Source organism: Struthio camelus, chromosome Z (assembly GCF_040807025.1).
Source record: "Struthio camelus isolate bStrCam1 chromosome Z, bStrCam1.hap1, whole genome shotgun sequence".
Taxonomy (NCBI): domain Eukaryota; kingdom Metazoa; phylum Chordata; class Aves; order Struthioniformes; family Struthionidae; genus Struthio; species Struthio camelus.
Window position 1 is genome coordinate 1,416,179 of NC_090982.1, and position 9,457 is coordinate 1,425,635.

The window sequence follows — 9,457 nt, forward strand, 5'->3', positions numbered from 1 at the left end:
CTCTGTGACCCAGCTGATGGAGAGCAGCACCAGCGTGCAGGGGCAGAGCTGGCAGACTCTTCCTCTGCTTCCCCCTGGGCAGAAACTTGGAAAAATCTCTCCTAAGTAACGCACACCAAACCAGAGAAGAACTTCCTTATTTTACCTAGGATGCCCCTTAAGCAGCTTTGGAGATGTCGTGCAGCCGAAAGCAAGCAGCCTGCGTGTCCTCGTGAAAAGGCAGACAGGCAGAGCTTTTAGTCAGGCAGAGGGAAAACAGGCCCATTCCCTCATGGCCAAAAAGCATCAGTCTGCTGGAGGCACTTAAGGCCTGAATGGAAATGGGAGAGCAAAGGGATTACAATCCAGACAAGAAAGCACAGCTCAGTGAGGGGAGCACTGCATATGTCAGAGAAGTTGCAGATATAGCCAGAAAACTTGGAGGTGAAAGGGAAAGCAGTCCATTGTTATTTGCCATAGCAGTTCAGCAAAACGTTAAAGGCAACAGAAGCTGTTTTTTTGTTTGGGGTTTTTTTGTGGCTCTTTGAGGTTGCGGAAGACTCTGAGTCATGACAGGGCTTAACCTATAAAGCTTTCCTATTTCCAAAAGGTGCACCAGTCCCTCAGAATATGAAAAAAAGGAACATTGTGAAGGAACTTCAACCCAGACACAAATCCGCTACCCTGACTTAAGCCGAAGGGCAACAAAACAAAAGACAGACGGCTGAATGAGATAGAAGACATTAGTGAAATATTAGATCAGTTCCAGTGACAGAAGACATGTCTAGATGCTCCTGTGTACACCAGCAGAAGATCACGGTTTTCCCCGAGGGCCCTGTAGTTGCAGATCAAACAACAAAGTCCTCACGGTGGCAATGAGGCAGAGTGAGTCTGTGATTCTCCTTGACACCTTTGGCAGTGTTGAGTCTGCTCTGAGCATGAGAATGAAATAAATAATTTCATGAGACCTCCTGACTTCTCCATGTAACTCTGTCCTGACCTTCTCATTTTAATTACCTCTCTATGCTGTTAGCTCAGAGAAGCCTGGCATGAAGCTGTGCTTCTTGTTAGCGCTCCAGTTCCCTCGGCCTGAAACCGTCCAAAAGGACCACAGCACAATCAGGTCCTACTGAAAAGGCTGATGACTTTAAAAACAGGGAAAACCAGCCTCTGTTTGCTCATGCTCAGTGATTCAGGAGCAGACAAATACGGTCCTGTTTATCCAGTGCAACAGGTGACTCATTAAAGCCTGCCAAGCTCTGACTCGAGCCTGCACCCTCTTCAGCCTACCTCAAACAAAGCCCAACAACCCAAGGTAATCATGCTGAAAACCAGAGAATATTTCTTGACACCAAGTTAAAGTGCCTTTCAGGCTCGATCGAGACCTTGCAGTCATCAACCCACTACCCTCAGTTTAAGATCTCAAAGAGAAAAGGGAGAAAATGAGGAAAATCTTGGTTCAAATGCAGCATCTAAGATGCTTGCCGGAATTTTCCTATTCCTCTTTTATCCCTTAAGACTAAAATGCTTGCAAAAATTGACAGCAGCCCCAAATCTGGTTCAGCTAATTTTAAAACTATACCTAACCCCTGTAGGCAACACCCAGCTGCTATATTTAGAAAAGGATTTCCAACTATTATTAGAAATTGGACTAGTAGGCCTTGAGTAGTCACCTCATCCATCCTGCCTAAGATGAGAGAACTACATTGAAATTTAACTGTAACTCTTCTGAAATGAAGAGCCTAAACTAACCTGCATGCTTTTCTAGCTGGTCCCCTGCTGGGTTTAATTGAATAGGAACCATGCTGAAGACGCACTTAATTCTGAAAAATGCAGTCAATTCACAAATGAGTAAAGTTTTGAAGGGGTTAAGTGTTTCTTAAAGTCTTTGTATACACTCATTTAAAAAAAAAAAAATCACATTATAACATCTTAAATAATTTTTCCCTAGCAGCTAAATGTCAAGCCTGAACAGAACCAGGAAAGAATGATCACTGAAATACTACTGTAATTATCTAGAGGGAAACTGGCTGCTGGAAAGGTTTAGTTCTCTTCCTCCTACACTACATTTAAAATAAAAGCTTTTAAAGATATAAGTTTAGATTTAAAAAAAATTTTTGATCTTTAAAGTAAATGGTTTTCCTTTGTCTAAATGCAAAAGAGTTCAGTATTATGGAGTTAAAGTGGAATAAGGCTGCCCTGAATGCCACAGAAGTGTATTTTATCTTTTCTTTTCAGAATCATAGCTCTCACTTAGAAATCCTTTTCTGTTCCTGTGGACAACTGTCACGGGACAACTGACTACCTTACAGTCCAGGACCGTGTGGGTTTCGTGTGGGGCGAGGGAGGGGAGGAGGGGGAGAAGAAGATTTACTGCATGACTCCCCCACTTATTTCAAAAATCAAAATTTTCTCCACAATTTACAATGGTACAAAGCAACAGTTCTTATTAACAGAAACTTAGCTCAACTGGAGTACTTATTTTCTAGTTATACTAAAAATTATGCTAATGATAACTACTTAGTAAACAAAACTAGTTAATTTATACTGATTGTATTTGGGTAATTACCCAAACAAATGAACTAGGCAAGCCAATTCTGGTTGATCTTACCGACCGTTACCTCAGCGGCCAACGTACACTCAATGCCAGGGAAGTAACTGGGGAGGGCATCCCTGTCCCGAGGGGCTCCACAAGTTGGCAGACCCACTGTCACCCACAAAGAGCCAGAGGTGGACTCCAGGGCCAACCTGTTTATACCCTTCAGGAGAAGGTGGAGGTAGAGTCGCTAGGGCAGATGCAGTTCTCTTCACGCAGTCACAGTCCTTAGCTTTTGGCTCCTGAAGGGTTCAACTCTCCTCCATCTTTTTTGTGATGATTGCACCTATGGTCATGGTGGGGGTGGGGTGGCCGAGCACTCTTCAGGAATATGACTGACTGCAAATAACTGCTTTACTCTTACAGTGGTGAAGAAGTTTATTCCAGTCCACAACGATTAACGCTGCCCCAGCAGTGAAAGCAGGTGTTGTCTCTCAGGGTCCTGAGGAGGAGGAGATAACTCTAGAGCGTATTAATTCTCACTGCCACAGCAGTAATAGGAGGCTTTTTTTCTCAGCAGACCTTATCTCAAAGACTTGACATCCTCCCCTTTCCAGTGTGAGGAAAGGAGGAGTGCAGACTGCTTGTAACTGGCACCAGACTTGGGGGTGGGGGGAAGCTGGGAGCATCCCTCCACAGCAATAAAAAAGAATAAAGAAATGCACTCAGGTGATTTACACAGCACCAGAATGTCTAGCCAAATATGCCTGCCTAAATTCTCATCCACGCAATACACTTTACGGATATTTGAATAGAGCAAAAAAAGGCTACAGAACAACAGATTATTGGTTGCTGTTTAATAATTCACAAAGATTTGGATAAACTGAGTGGGCCAGAATACCAGATCCATGTGTCCTGTCCTTTTTAAGCCATGTTTCCACCTGCTGCTAAGCCATGTATTTTCCCAAATCATGTGGCAGGCTGTTGACCACTGCCTCTCCGCCTGGTAAAATTTAGTGAAAAAAGGTCAGGTACAGAAGATGCGTTCCCTGTTGCATTTCTGCATCCAAGCACAAAACAGGAACAAAAGCATACCTTCCTCTAGGATCTGGTCTGTTTTTAGCAGTGATGGGACTAACACTGCAGTGCCTTCACCTTGTTCTCCCAAACTGCAAGACTTAAAAAAGAGGAGAATCTAAGAATTAACAGGTATTCCAAGGACCTGAGTCAGACCGAATGGGAAAGAGAATGTGCAAAGAGCAGGAAAAGTAAAGAGATCTGATACAAAACCACAGCTAAGCAGGCTGGAAAAAGGATGCGGGTACTTCTGCTTGGGCCACTATATGTGGTAGGGAGGCATGTTGTTGTTTTATAAAGTAAATTAAGATGGGAAAGCCTAGAGCTTTTTTTCCCACCTAGGTTAATTGCAAGCTTCCACTGGGGAAAACAGTCCTTTTTCCCCAGCAAGCCTACTTCTGAATGAAATCAGCCTTCTTGTGGTGGTGCTCCACAAACACATTTTTAGCAAAGGCAGTTCACTGCATGTGAAGAAGAAGTGGCAGGTGGGGTAATTCCTACGCTCAGAGGCATGAACACTGGCACATGGAAAAGGGTTCCAGCACTGGCAACGTGGAGCCAGGGATGCAAATATGAAGTTGTGAAAGGTGACAAACCAGGCAGAAAGGTCAGTTGCTGCTTCCCAGGGCAGGCCTCTGGGATCATTGCTGGGCCTCTGGCCAGCTCTCTGTCAACTTTTCTGGACCTTCCTGCAGTTTTGTTTTACTTAGTTTTGCTTTGACAGCAATGTCTCTAATTGACCAGATGTCTCTGGCTAATCTGTTTTACTTTTGATTATCTTTGTGTGGCACAACCACAGTTTTTTACAGCTGGCTGTAACAAGCAGCTGTTCTATGCAGAACAAACCTGGGCGTTGTTAGCAGTAACAAAGAGGACAAAGAAATACTATCTGACATATAGGAAAGGCATTGTCTCTAGTAAATCTGTAGGCAACGTGGAGCTGTAGACCAATGAAGAAAGAGAAGGGTGTAAAAGTATGTCAGAAAATATATGAAAATTACTCCAAGGGGATCCTAGAGGAAGAGAGAAGAAGTTAGCAACACGGTCATTCCTTATGGTGAAGGACTCCAGATGCTGATGAGTTGCTGTGACATCCCCTCGTTACCTCCACCAGAGTGACACCACTATCCCTCAGAGCAGGGGAAGGGTGAGCATCACTGGAAAAAGGGGGTGGAAACTAAGAAATGTGCATAGAACAATCTAAACTACATTATTAGTCTCTCATTTTTCTGTAACAGTTAGATCTGGATTAATAATGATTATACTCTTAAGATTTCAGTTATGCTAACAATAAATTTCTGGCTTTACTTACACTTAAGGTGTGCTCCCTCCTTGCTCATAAACAAGATTTTGAGTGTAACACCTGACAAAAAGCAGTGCAGAAGCCATCAGTGTCCTGCCCACGCACAAGGCCTTGCAAGGGGCTGTGCCCTGTTGATCCTTGTCTCAGCAGTGAGGAAAAAGAGGAGGTCTGACTTTTTTCACTACATCCTATTGGTCCTGCTGTCCTGTCAATGCACTGGCAGTTCTGCCTGTCCTGGGTTGATGTTTGCCCAAGCAGAAAAATGTACCTGGAGATAGTTCTGTTATCCATTTGATACCTTTCTTAGATGAGATTTTCTGAAAACAGCAAAATGTTACTCTCCTGCCGACAAAAAAAGCAAAGACACAAGAAGGGCTTTGTGATATCAAGCATGCAACTGCTTCGTTATTTTCATGGTCTGTAAAACAGAGATTATCTCTGTTTTAGACTGCCAATTATTCTCAATATATGCATTGCTAGGTCCATTTATAGGTTTTCAGATCCCTGCTGAGCGTTTAGGGGACATTTTCAGAGAGGAAGCACCAGCTACAGATGTGCTTACAGTCACAAGCCACAGGAATGGCTTGAAGCTGCCTTATCCCTCCCCTCTTCCCTTTCGCTGAACTGCACATAGCACTGCAGTGAACTTCAACTTTATGCAACGCAAAGCAACTTGCTTGCACAGGTAAGTCACCCACCAGCTAGCTGTCCCTGCCGCCCTATCAGAAGCAGTTCTCCCTGCAAAACGTGCTGCCAGGGAAATTTTCCAAGAAGCCTGGAAATTACAATGTCCCTTCCCAATCTAACTTCAGAAATCCTGACAGATAGTTGAGTTTCTCCATCTTCCTTCTTCTCCTAGTGCCTCCTGCTATCCTGATAGGTGCTTCCAGCAGGGAAAAAGATTAGCCCCGGGGGAGGACTAATACTTCAAAACAAGACATAAGACCCATCTTGACAACGGTGAGTTACCAGCCCTGGATACAGAGGGGAGATGAGGAGAAGGAGAGAAGCAAATTCTTCTGCTGCCTTTACAAATTCCACAAACTTAGTCTTCTTTCAAAAGTCAATAAGCATTAGGTCTCCATGAGGGACTGTGCAATGTAGATAGGGAATAAGCCTAATTTCACAATTAAAAAAAAAAAAAAGAAATCACCTCAAAACACATCTTCATCACTTCTGTCATTCCCCTGCTCTCTACACTGCGCTGCTACCTATCAGACTGTCAGCAGAGATCAGAGGAGCTTTTTGGACTTGGTTGAAAGTACAGCAGGAATGAATTTATATGATAAGCACATTGTTTATAGACTGGTAGGTCTGGAGATAAAATTTTGCTTCCAAATAGGAACAACTACCCTTCATGTGTCTTTACTCACAGACAGAGAGCAGTATGGAGGCAGCACAGCCCGAGTACCGCCAGAACAACAGGGGACTCTCTCTGGAAGTCTTTCTCCAAAGAAGTAGTGACATCTCACTAGTAGTTCCTCAAAATTTCCCCCTAGGGTTTTCATTTTAATCTCCTGTGAATAAGTCATAGTTTTACATCAATTTGTCAGCTTAGTTTTTCCTTCACTAAAACTATGGCAAAAGTGCTACCGTGCCCTCATCAATCCCTGCAAAAAGAAGGCCCTGCTTAAATCTCAGTAGGTTACATTTACATCATGTCACGTCCCACTAGGCCATTTATGGTGAGTGTTGCCATTACAAAACTTTGCTGTCCCATCTCATAGCATCATAGCCACTCATGATGCAGCATGACGTAATGTCGCACAGCCTCTGGTAATGATGCCCCCATAAATCAAACTGCTATCTGGGCAACAATCAGAGCAGAGAGTTCTTTTCTGTGAGCCTTAATATTCCCACAAGTGAGTCAGATAAATCATTCTCCCAGATAAAGACATACACCTCCTACATAGCACAATCAATCAATGGAAAAGAGTTTCACAGATGCAAGATTACCCTGCCCCTCACTCTGTATTTCCATGTCAGTCTGATGGTGTTTTCCCTCTGCCGTTGAGGCATTCACCTGTGCCTACAGCAGTTACAACCAAACAGATGGGAATTGCTTGAGATTATATGGCTAGGACAAACAAAGCTCAAATGCAAACTGTCCCCCTGATGGGTCATGCTATGCATTACGTAGGACACTAAGCACCCGCACACCTCTTTAGCGTGCACTAGGACCTCAAAGGGAAAGGGCTACCCTATCACAGCCTAAATCACTGCTGAATTCAAGAAGAAGCAAAAAAAAGAGAGAGGTTTTGGTGGAGAACTGGAAAGAGAAGGAGCCACTCCAGCTGCACAGTCAGGCCCCCATGGGACGCTGCTGGCCATCTAATAAAAGCCATCTACCTTACAGAAACTCAACACAGTTGTATAAGCAAACAAACAAACATATATAAGGATCACTCATCACAAGAAATGTCCTCAGCATCATGAATTTGGCTATATATAGGTACCTGAATCATCAGCCAAGTTGGAGAGATACTGTTGTATCTGTATCTCATGTAACATTCAGGCAGTGGTTTCATCTCCAACGCTCTACCTGTAAGTGTGTGTGTGTGTGTGTCCCTACCTGCAGTTTACTGTTTATTTTGCATTTAAATATCAATGATGTGGTACAGGTGGAGCTTCCACTGTGGCATCATTCTGTCCTGCAGAAATACGCTCCAGCTCCTCCTGAAGGGTTGCTATGGCTCTCCTGGGCAGACCCTGTGGAAAGAATGCATGGCAGGCACATTGCTGGAACAGCAATAGGAAAGTAAGAGCTGCCAGCAGCACTTCCTGCTTCACCACAAATCTGACATCACTCATTTGCCAAAATTTTCTCTTGCAGCAGCTGTGCCAAAACACTCGTACATCATCCCTCCCCAAAATCTGCTGTTCCTGGATGTCAGCAAAAAACTATTCTGAGAGGACTCCCAGAAGTCTGTCACAGACAGCGCTCCCAACGTGAATGTGCCATGCCAGTGTCCCCCGAGGTGACAAGGCGTCAGGGCAAGTGGAGTTTCCATTACTGCCAGGTTAGCAGCTCAGCACAGGTTCCCTGATAACCCAGTAATGCCAGTTCCCAGAGCCTTAGAGATACTCCTTCACACCAGCCTGCGGAGGAGCTTGGAGTGAGTCATAGCTGGAAGAGTTGTGGTAGGACCCAGCTTTCTGAGCATAGTGCCACATCCCAGCAGCAAGCTCTAACATAACCATAAAGTACCCACTTTACTGCTTGCACATCCTTCTCTCTTTAGCCAGTGATGAAGAGCATTACTAGGCTGGCAGTGACATTCAATTAGCAGAAACCTTTCAAACAAGCCATATTAAGCCTTTTGTATCTCTCTGAGTAGAACGGATTAAAACTGCAGTAAACAGCAACTGCCTACCCACACACATTTTTCCTCTTAATTAAGTAGAAAGATTAATTTTTCAATCATTTCAGTCTTTGTTGGACTGCTCTAGCTTAAATTCCAGGCTTGATTATTTCATTGTGAACTCTTCATGTATGAACACAAAGTGGAAAAAGTAGCACAAAGGAGAACCTGTAGGGCGAATGAAACACAGTGTGCAGCAGGGCCATCAAACTATTTCAGGGAACATGCAAGAGGTTTAATGAGGTTAAGCGTACTACTTTGTAGACCATAGGATGGGAAAGAAACATGAAAACACTGAGCAGGACAACATGCTCCTGCCCCTTCTCATCACCCAAACTGGAATACATTCACCTTGATGTGTTTCAATATCGAATACCTATATGTCTTAGGCAATATCTGTCTGCAGATGCTGTTCGTGTCTGTAGATGGGATTAAGGCCAGAGGAATTGTAAAAAAGTAGGCAGATAGAGGCTAACAGGAAGAATTATCCTTATCGTTAAAATTTTGAACCACTGTCACTAAAGAGTTATGTCCAGCATAAGAAGGGCGAGGAAAAATTGTCAGGTGGTGCTGCCTGTCCCCCAGATGGCCCCTCATTTCCTTAGAAATGCAGGATTTTAAAAAGCACAGACAAATCTCACAGCCACACTTGTGCTTTTCCAAGACTTTTCTGGATATGCTCGACATGCAGGTGCCAGCCTGTATTTGAAAACAGTCCATTTCGAAAGCTTCACAGGGGTTACCTAAGAGTCAGGTTTTACTCTGTGTGACTTGGCCATCTGCTCATTGAAGAAACACCTCCAGCATACACAGCCTACACACAATTGCAGTGTCAGCCTTCATTGCTGCTTCTGCATCTCCACACCCTTGGAAAGGGTACTTGTCTTCTCCCCGCTGTGCCTTGCTTGTCCCCACACCAGCCGGCCTGGTTTCTCTACCTGTCTTGAGACTAGACCATTTTTTATCTTGTATCTACACAGCACCAAGTGAAATAGGGCCCTGACTGTATCACAGGCTCTCAGAGCAGACATAATGACCACATACAGAAGACTGAAGTAAGTCCACCTGTAGCTAGCTCCTGTTAACTTCAGCTTCCAGGGGTTGTCTCAACTTTAAATTTAGCATCCAACAAAAAACTACCTCTGAAGAATGGGTGGTTCAGGCCTCTGGTTTGCACAAAGCGATTCTCCCAGAGGAGCT